This window comes from Arvicola amphibius, chromosome 10, assembly GCF_903992535.2.
Source record: "Arvicola amphibius chromosome 10, mArvAmp1.2, whole genome shotgun sequence".
Classification (NCBI taxonomy): Eukaryota; Metazoa; Chordata; class Mammalia; order Rodentia; family Cricetidae; genus Arvicola; species Arvicola amphibius.
This window is the reverse complement of record NC_052056.1, coordinates 74,272,592-74,283,823: the sequence shown is the minus strand read 5'-3', so window position 1 is coordinate 74,283,823 and position 11,232 is coordinate 74,272,592.

Below are 11,232 nucleotides of genomic sequence, written 5' to 3'. Positions count from 1 at the left end.
GAAGAAATAAAGAAATTAAAGACTTCCTAAAATTCAATGAAAATGATGGCACATCATACACAAACTTATGGGACACTATGAAAGCAGTGTTAGGAGGAAAGTTCATAGCACTCAATGCCTACATAAAGAAGCTGGAAAAATCCTACACTAGTGAGTTAACCGAACACAAGAAAGCTCTAGAACAAAAAGAAGCAAACTCACCCAAGAGGACTAGACAACAGGAAGTAGCCAAATTGAGAACTAAAATCAACAAAATAGAAACAAAAAATACAAAGAATCAATGAGACAAAAAGTTGGTTCTTTGAGAAAATCAACAAATTAGACAAATCTTCATCCACACTAGCCGAAAGGCAGAAAGAGAATATAAAAAATAATAAAATCAGAAATGAAAAGAGGCACATAGCAACAGACATAGAGGAAATCCAGAGGCTCATCAGGCAATACTTTAAAAATCTGAACTCCAGAAAACTGGAAAATCTAAAGGAAATGGAAAATTTTCTGGATAAATAATCCCTTAACAAAATTAAATCAAGGACACATAAACAAATCAAATAGACCTATAACTGCTAAAGGAAATAGTAATAGTCATCAATAGTCTCCCCCCAAAAAGCCCAGGAAAAGATGGTTTCCATGCAGAATTCTACAAGATTTTCGAAGAAAAAAATAATACCAATACTCTTCAAATTTTTCTATTCAATAGAAACAGAAGGAACATTGCTAAACTCTTTTTATGAGACAAGTATTATCCTGATTTCCAAACCACATAAAGAGAATTACAGACCAATCTCACTCATTAACAGTGATGCAAAATATTCTATATAATAGTTGCAAAATCAATCCAAGAACTAATCAGAAAAATCACCCACCATGACCAATCGGGTTACATCCCGATTGTATGAAAATCTGTCAATGTAACCCACCCAACTGAAAGAAAAAATAAATATGATCATCTCATTAGATGCTGAAATAGCCTTTGACAATATTCAACACCCCTTTATGATAAAAGTCTATGAGTTATCAGGGATACAAGGAACATGCCTGAACATCATAAAGACAATATACAGCAAGTCAACAGCCAACATCAAACTAAACTGAGAGAAACTCAAAGTTATCCCACTGAAATCAGGAACAAGACAAAGTTGTGCAATCTCTCCATATCTATTTAATTTTGTACTTGAAGTTCTAATTAGAACAATAATACAAAAATAGGAGATCAAGGGGACACAAGTCAGAGAAGTCAAACTCTCACTATTTGCTGATTTTATTATAGCATACACATGTCACCCCAAAAATTATACCAGAGAATGCCAACAACACATAAGCACCTTCAGTATTATAGCAGGATATAAGATTAACTCAAAAGAATCAGTAGCCCTCCTTTATATAGATGATAAATGGGCTGAGAAAGAAATCAGAGAAATATCACCCTTCACAAAAAGCCACAAATAACATAAAATATCTTGGGGTAGCTCTAACCAAAGAAGTGAAAATTGTATGACAAAAACTTTAAGTTTTTAAAGAAAGAAATTGAAGAAGACATGAGAAAATGGAAAAAAACTCCTATAGTCTTGGGTAGGTAGAATAAACATAGTACAAATGGCAATCTTACCAAAAGCAGTCTACAAATTCAGTGAAATACCCATCAAAATCTAGCAAAACTCTTCACAGACATTGAAAGAATACTCAACTTCACAAGGAAAGAGAAAAATGGAAACAAAAACAAAATAAGACACACAAAGTAATCCTATACAATAAAGGAACTTCTGGAGGTATCACCATCCCTAACTTCAAGCTTTATTATAGAGCTACAGTAAGGAAAACAGTTGGGTATGGGCATAAAAACAGAGAGGCTGACCAATAAAATTAAATCCCAAATTTTAATCCACACATCTATGTATACCTGATTTTTGACAAAGATGCTAAAAATATACAATGGAGAAAAAGAAAGTATCTTCAACAAATAGTGCTGGCATAAATGAATGTCATCATATAGAAAATGAAAATAGATCCATATCTATCCCCATGCATAAAACTCAAATCCAAATGGATCAAAGACCTCAACATAAAACCAACTTCACTGAACCTAATAGAAGAGAAAGTGGCAAGTAGCATTCAATACATGGCCACAGGAAACTACTTCCTAAATATAACACCATTAGCACAGACACTGAAAGTAACAATTAATTAATGGGACCTTTTGAAACTGAGAAACTTTTGTAAAACAAAGGATATGGTCAACAAGACAAGACAGCAGCCTACAGAATGGGAAAAGGTCTTCATCAACCCAATGTAGGATAGAGGACTGATCTCCAAAATATACAAAGAAATCAAGAAACTTGACATCAAAAGAGCAAATAATATAATAAAAATGGGGTACAGACTAAACAGAGACCTCCCAACAGATGAGTCTCAAATAGCTGAAAGACACCTAAGAAAATGCTCAACATCATTAGCCATCAGAGAAATGCAATTTAAAACAACTCTGAGATTTTATTTTATACCTGTCAGAATGGACAAAATCAAAAACACTAATGAGAGGTTATGCTGGAGAGGATGTTGGGGGAAGGGGAAGACTCCTACTGCTGGTGGAAGTGCAAACTTGTACAGTCAGTTTAGAAATCAGTATGACAGTTTCTCAGAAAATTAGGAAAGCAAACTAACTCAAGACCCAGCAATACAACTTTTGGGTATATACCCAAAGGAAGTTCAATCATACCATAAGTACATGTGCTGAACTATGTTCATAGCAGCATTATTCATAATAGCCAGAACCTGGAAACAACTTAGATGCTCCTGAACTAAAAAGTAGATAAAGAAAATGTGGTACATCTACACAATGGAGTACTACTCAGTGATATAAAATAATGACACCTTGAACTTTGAAGGTAAATGGATGGATCTAGGAAAATCCATTTTGAGTGTGGTAATCAAGACTAAGAAAGACAAATATAATATATACTCACTCATAAGTGGCTTTTAGAGAATAAGCAAGGAAAACCAGCCTGCAATTCACAACCCCAATGAACCTAGATAACAAATAGGACCCTAAGAGAGACATGCATGGTTCTACATAGGATGGAGAAAAATATTTCCTGAGTAAATTGAGAGTTTGGGGATTATGGGAAAGTGTAGAATCGTAGAGGAGAGGAAGGAAGGGGAGCAGAGAAAGATGTGTAATACAATAAAACAAGAAAAAAGAAAAAAGAACAACTGCTACAGGAGCCAATAAAAGCTCAGCATATTGAAAAATCAACCACTCCTTGGAATTCTCCTGTGTTTGTTTAAAAAAGAAATCTGGACAATGTAGAATGATAGCAGATTTAAGAACTGTTGGGGCTGGAGAGATGGCTCAGAGGTTAAGAGCATTGTTTGCTCTTCCAAAGATCCTGAGTTCAATTCCCAGCAACCACATGGTGGCTCACAACCATCTGTAATGAGTTCTGGTGCCCTCTTCTGGCCGCAGACATACACACAGACAGAATATTGTATACATAATAAATAAATAAATATTTTTTAAAAAAAGAACTGTTAATACAGTGATTTAGTCAATGGGTTCTCAACAGCATGGGATTCCTTTGCCTTCTGTATTGCCTAAAGGATGGCCTCATGTAGTTATTCATTTAAAGGATTGCTTATTCATTATATCTTTACAAGAAAAAGATAGAAAATTTGCCTTCACAGTGCCTAGTTTTAAAGATTCTCAGCCTGCTAAGAGATATGAATGGAAGGTTCTTCCACAGCAATATAGAATAGTCACACCCTCTGCCAATATTTTGTACAGTAGCCATTGGAGATGATACACAGGCAATTTTCTGAATCCATAGTTTATCATTACATGGACAACATCTTATTCTCCAGCTGATTTCATATTTATATGAAAAATTTTTGATGAAGTAAAGAAAAATTTGCCTTGTTGGGTATTAAAAAATGCTCCTGAAAAAATACAAAGAGAAGATTCTCTTAATTATTTAGGATAGATAGTATGTTTACAAATATTAGATCCCCAAAGATGCAAATTAGGGGACATAAATTACACACTCTCAATAACTTCCAAAGATTAATAAGAGACATTTTCCATCTATGGCCTACTATTGGGATAAAACAGGGCCTGATCGCAGAGTGTGTCTAGAAAAATATGTTAGCAAATGGTTCTTAGGTCCCAGTACCATCTCCTTAACCCCCTGGGCAAGCAAGACCCATGATTATATCCTGTCATGGTACTTGTGAAAGTGGAAATATAGGACCCAGCTATGACAGGCTGAATACAGACCACCAGTGCACCACCTAGGAATGGACCATCCAAGGGACAAATATCTAATATTCCAAAGGAGATACCTAACATTCTAACCATTGTAGGTAGGATCACCTGATGTCCCTTAGCCCAACACACACCCTTCCTCTTCACCAGGTCACTTGTAGAAAAATGTCAGTCAATCAGGGGTCCTGAACCTTAGAAATCTTTCACCCATCCTGTACTGTAATAAAAAACCCACCCCAACTTATCTTGAGGTCCTCTGATCATGCCAATGAAGTGGACACACAGAGAGTCCAAGTTTGAATAAATACCTTTTGCTTTTACATATGGGATGAAGTTTTCTTGCTGATTTTTTGGGGGGGAACTCTGAAATCTTGGCACAAAAGGTATCATAGCTGAGTCTCAGTAAGGAAAGACAGATTCTTTTGTGTGGCATAGGATGTTATATAGACTGATGTCTTAAATATTCTAGGTGAATAAAGGTGCTCCTGATACAGGAGGATGTTATGTATCAAGACATATGTAGTGAAGACAAGCATGGGTCTCATTCCTAGTAGAGGATGTTTACAAGCAGTACATGCCAGACTTATGCATAAGATCATGTGGTGTGGGCACCTAACTCTTCTCTAACAAAAATATAGGTATGAGATATAAATAAACTTTATTACCTACACCTTACTCTATTTTCTTTAATCTATAACAACATAACCTTACATATGTTGTTTTATTTTTTAGAAGATGCATTTTTGATATTTCCTCCCTCATTTGTCTGTCATAGTTTTTTTTATTTTCAAAATTTGTGTTTTCAATGGGACACAGGTTAAGTCTGAAGCTGATTTTTAAATAAAAACAGCAAGTCTCTACTTTGTAAATCTATCTGCCACAATGGTAAATTTTTATGGAAGGAGTGATAGGTGGACTTTGGGAGACAGGCATTGAATTAAATTGTTCTTCTATGTAAAAGTCTTAATGCAGCAGGCAGAATATCAAAAGTCAGAAGAAAAAGAAATTGTTTCAGCCAGACAACCCAAGGTAACTACTTTTAAGTGACTAATGTAGCATGATTAATCAAAACCCTGAAGGAGAAATTGGGGTTCAACCTGAAAGTCAGAAAAGCAAAATAGCCAGCCACTAACTCATAGCTCTACCTCAGGCCTATATAGTGATCTTGCCTCCAGGAATCACAGAATCCGACTGTGTTTAAGAGCTATCTCCTCTCACTTCATATTCCTCTCTAGTGCTGGTATTCAAGGTGTGTAATACTACCTCCTGGTTTCTATGGCAAACTAGTGTGGCCACTGGGGTTAAAGGTGTTTCACCATGTGGCGTGTAAGACTGACTCATCAATGCTGCTGTTTGACTCTCGGAACTTCAGGCATGTTTTATTTACTAAAGCACATTTGAAATATCACTATAAGATATGGTAGAGAAGACCCTGGACCATAAGGGAAAAAGCTAAACATGAGACCTGTGCTGTGAGTCACACTATGTGACAAGAGCCACAAAGACACTATATAAGAAAGTGGGACTGATTAATTTGTGACCACAGTCGAATTACCTTCCACACTGGTGAGCAAGGAGGTAAGGTATCTGTGTACTACAGGGTGCTCTCCTATAGACCCTAGGTTTGCAACAGACCACATTTGAAGACCAATTTCCAAGCACAAAGAGATCCTTTATTAAGCAAGGCAAAGAGATAAGGTGGCTGGATCTTAACTGGACAGAAGCAGCAGCAAATACCTTAGTTTTAATTCTAAGAGCAAAGAGGAGGTGGGAGTTCTTTTAGAGGCCATGTAAATATGCAGCACATGGGAATTAATAATTATGATGTCCACTTAACAGAGTAGTGATTCTCTGATGGAGGTTAAGCCTGTCCATAAGAGGGCAGCATGATCAATGACTCTGCAAACTGTTGCTGACTTTTGCTAAAGTGGCTTGGTGTTTCCCCAAAACCTTCATTGTAGTATGTAATCTCATGTGATGTGTATATGCAATCTCACGATTACATTTCAATTTTATGGGCACATATATCTGTGAATGGTCAGGAAGATGACTCTTCATGTGTCTGTATAATATTGATTGTCTAAAATATATACTAAGGCATGCTTCATAACTAGGTCTATTTGTCCCACTAGGACTGTAGATGCTTTAAAACCTGCTTTTTTCCCTCTTGCTGAGACTAACTGAACAAAATTAGCTCACTTTTACCTCAGAGCATGTTCAAACGAGACTAAAGGCTTTTTAAAAGATCATAAATTTAAGACTATACTGGTATTCACAAGGTCAGAGTCACAGGTGTCCTACCAAACTTGCTATACAAAGCACCCTAAGAAAAGCATGCAAACTCTTTGATTGAAAAATCTGATAATATAACTGATAAAAAGATCTATGGACACTTGTTATCTAACTGATAATCTAACTGATAATCTAACTGATAAAAAGATCTACTGGACTCTGATCATAGTTTACTCCTGAAACCTTGAAAACTTTGTATTGCCAAGGTAAATGGCTCATCTCCTTATTGTTTACCTCTTTTGACCAACTATAAGTAAGTCTTGTTATTTTTTTTATTTCTTCAAATCTCCTGTAAGAAAGAGTGTTTTTAGAGTTTTTAGGCTAGAGAGGAAGAACCAAGGAGAAATTAGAATTAAGGCAGAAGAATTAAAATAGAAGCACAAGACCTTTTGTCAAACTAAGCAAAAAATAGAAAATAAAAATATGACCCCAAAACAATTGAATCAGAAATGAACAGAACAACTTAATAACAAACACCAAATAAATGTATAGCATTATAAGGGAATACTTCTAAACAGCTGTTCTATTAACCTGGAAAATCTAAAAGAAATAGATGAATTCCAAGATTTACCCAAGCTATAAAAAATAAACCAAAATGAGATTAGTAACCTAAACAACCCTATGACAAATGAGCAGATTTAAGTTTTAGTAATGCTTCTTTTACATATGTAGGTGCTCTTGTATTAGGGGCATAGATATTAAGGATTGAGACTCCTTCTTGATGAATTGTTCCTGCTATGAGTATAAAGTGTCCTTCTTTATTTCTTCTGATTGAGTTTGGTTGAAATCAATTTTGTTAGATATTAGGATAGTCACACCCACTTGTTTCTTAGGTCCATTTGATTGAAAACCCTTTTCCAACCCCTTACTCTGAGGTAGTGTCTATCTTTGAGTTTGAGGTGTGTTTTTTGTAAGCAGCAGAAGTCTGGATCCTGTTTTCATATCCATTCTCTTAGCCTGTGCCTTTTTATAGGTGACTTGAGTCCATTGATATTAAGTGATATTAATGACCAGTGGTTGTTAACTATGGTTATTTTTTGATAGGAGTGTTTGTGTGTTTCCTTTCTTTGGGTTATGCTGGTGGATCAGTATTATTGTGGGTGTAGGTAGCCTATTTAGGTTGAGTTTTTCCATATAGTACTTTCTGTAAGGCTGGGTTTGTGGATATGTATCATTTAACCTACATAGAATATCTTGTTTTCTCCATAAATGGTGAATGAAAGCTTTGCTGGATATAGTACTCTGGGCTTTCATTCATGGACTCTTAGTGTCTGCAGCACATCTATCCGGGACCTTCTTACTTTCATGGTTTACATTGAGAAGTCAAATTTAAGTCTAATAGATTTACCTTTATATGTTACTTGAACTTTTTCCTTTGCAGTTTTTAATATTCTTTCTTTATTCTGTATGTTTTGTGTTTTGAGTATTATATTGCAAGGGGATTATTTTTATACAGTCTATCTGGTATTCTGTAAGCTTCTTGTACCTTCATAGGGATATCCTTCTTTAGATTGGGAAAGTTTTTATCTATAATTTTGTTGAATATTTTCTGTGCCCTTGAGCTGGAGTTCTTCACCTTCTTCTACCTTTATTATTATTAGGTTTGGTCTTTTCATGGTGTCCCTGATTTCCTTAATGTTTTTTGTTAAGAATTTGTTGGATTTAATGATTTCTTTGACCAATTAATTTATTTTCTCTATAGTATCTTCAGCACCTGAGATTCTTCTATCTCTTGTATTCTGTTGGTTATACTTGTCTCTGTAGTTCCTATTTATTTACTCAGATTTTCCATATCCAGAATTCCCTTGGTTTGTGTTTTCTTTATTATTCTATTTCAGTCTTCAAGTCTTTATCTGTTTCCTTCACCTGTTTGATTGTTTTTTCTTGGAATTCTTTGGGGGATTTATTAATTTCTTCCAACTTTTTGTTTGTCTTCTCTTCCGTTTCTTTAAGGAAGTTTCTTCACATTCTCTTTAAAAGTTTCCATCATTTTTAAAAAGTTATGTTTAAAGTCATTTTCTTCTACTTTTTTCTGGGTTAGGATGATCAAGTCTTCCTATTGTGTGTTCGCTGGCTTCTAGTGTTATCATGTAGCTATTTAGGATGTTGGAGGAATTTTTGCATTGGTGCCTACCCATCTCTTTCTTCAGATGAGGCTGACAGTGTCTTGGCATCTTAGTCCAATCCTTGCTGTGGCTTTATTTTAGGTTCCCTCAGTATTGGAGCAAGCTGTGTTGCAGGGTTCCACGGATTTTAGGAGTACAGGTAGTTTTGGGGATGGGATGGGTTGGAGGATAGCCCAGAGGCAGGAAACCTCCCTGCTGGCTGTATAGAATATCAGAGGGAATTGGGCAGGGGCCCCTGGGCTTTGCCCCACTGGGGAGGTCTCGGACAGTGGGACATCTGGCTATCCAGCCCTATGGCCACTGACTCACCTCTTAGGTCTCCTCAGTATTGGAGAAAGTTGTATTGCAGGGTTCCACGGATCTCACAGACAAACAGTACAAATTACTTTATAATATTGTTCTCTACTTGATGGTTTCCTCCCTTCTTATTTTATTTATAAAATCTGGTAAACAAATTTCTAATAAAACAAGTTTATTTTAAATAAAAGCTAGGAACTCATATTTAAAACACAGAAAACTTTCACATTGTATGACAAATACTCAACAGTCACAAAACACATGAGAGATATTAAAATCTAGAGACACAGACACAAGTTATTATGCCAAATATATTGTGTGAAAGGAAATTATGATATAATGTAACTAATTAGGATTACTTGGAAAGATTAAGATGTCTTTTTATGTCTTCAAGAAGATTAAGCATGTTTTCAAATTATTACTGAAGCATGCAGATTTTAAGGCAGAATTGTAACGTAACATGGAATGACAAAGATACATACTATATTAACTACTGCGATGAAACCCCATATGTGTATTTGTGTAAGATCATCCACCTGGGAGGTGGCAAGCCACTAGAACCTGTTTCCAAAAAGAGAGCAAATTTCTGGAATTGACCAACTACCATTTCTTTTACCAGTGATGAATATATTGATAACGTTTGTTTCTGTGGTGAAACACCATGACCAAAAACAAAACCTTGAGAGGGAAAGGCTTTGTTTCATTTCATGTCATGAAAGGAAGTCAATGCAGGAACCCACGCCAAGAACCTGAAAATAAGAGCTGACACAGAGTCAATGGAGGAGTGTTGTTTACTGACTTGCTCTTCATGGCTTGCTCGGCTTTCTTTCTTTCTTTCTTTCTTTCTTTCTTTCTTTCTTTCTTTCTTTCTTTCTTTCTTTCTTTCTTTATTTGGTTTTTCAAGACAGAGTTTCTCTGCAGCTTTTTTTTTAGAGCCTGTCCTGGAACTAGCTCTTGTAGACCAGGCTGGCCTCGAACTCACAGAGATCCCCCTGCCTGCTTTCTTATGCACCCCAGGACAACTTAACAAGGAATGTCACCATCTACTATGGCTGGGCAGTCTTCCTACATTAATCTCTAAGAAAATGCTCTACTGGATTGTCCACAGGCTGATAATGTGGTGGAATTTCTCAATTAACATTCCCTCTTTTCAAATGTCCCTAGCTTGAGTCAAATTCATAAAATCTACCCAGGACAATGAAGCATTGGTGGAACTTCCTGAACCATGATAGAATTTTTACAGGCTTGATCTCGTGCTAGTCTGTGTCTTGTGCAGGTAAATTCAGCTGGTATGAGATGAAGTATGCAACTATTATGACGTTTTCAGAACCTCATATTTCATAGTTCCCATCATCAATTGCAACCTCTTCTACAATGTTCTCTGATCCTGGGATGAGTGAAGTTGATGTTGTTGAACCATCCTCTGTTAAGCACTCAGAGTAATACATTGCATTTTTACCAGCTGTATCTGCATGTATTGCAAAGAAGAAATTTCTCTGTCCAAGTTGGGTGCAAAACAACACTATGTGTTAAGAATAAATATTTAGAAGGCCAATTGAAAACAAGACCATTTAGAAAAACAATAATCTGTTGTCATGTATAGAGATTTTGACCAGGCTTATAGTATCAGGCATGAAATCTCTCCTTTGTCATAGGCCTCATATTCAATCAGAAAGTGTTGCTACCCCATAAATTCTGGGTCACAGTTGACATGTCTTCTATGCCCGGTCAGTATTTTAGCATGCAGAACCCTTTGTTTGATGAAACTGCTGATATGTTTTCTTCTGCATCAGTCTGCATGGAAATTTACAGAATTAAGATATCCATCAGGGACAAAGTTTCTTTGTTAGTTCAAACTTGGTTCCTTTTATTTAAAGTGACTGCCAGTACCTTACAAAGTAGTGTTTTTCTGTGAAATTTCATTCATCCAGTTTTGATTAGTCTACTCTTCTCTCCACAATTTTCCAGTTTCACTTTAACTCTGAGAATGTGCTCTCTTCTCTTTTGTTATCAACTTAGTTTAATATTAAACTTAATTTTCCCCTTGAGTTAGAAAACAGTTTTTCATAAATTTTTAATGCATACTTGATATTGGAAAAGTCTTCTGTTACCCCCTCATTTTCCCATCTGCCAACTCCCTTCATGCTTGAATGATTCTGCTCCAAGTCTTATCCTTCTCTATTTTCATTTTACCTATATCTTATTATCTACCCTTCTTTAATAACTCCAACAACCTTGTCCCATTTCTAATTTCCTTAC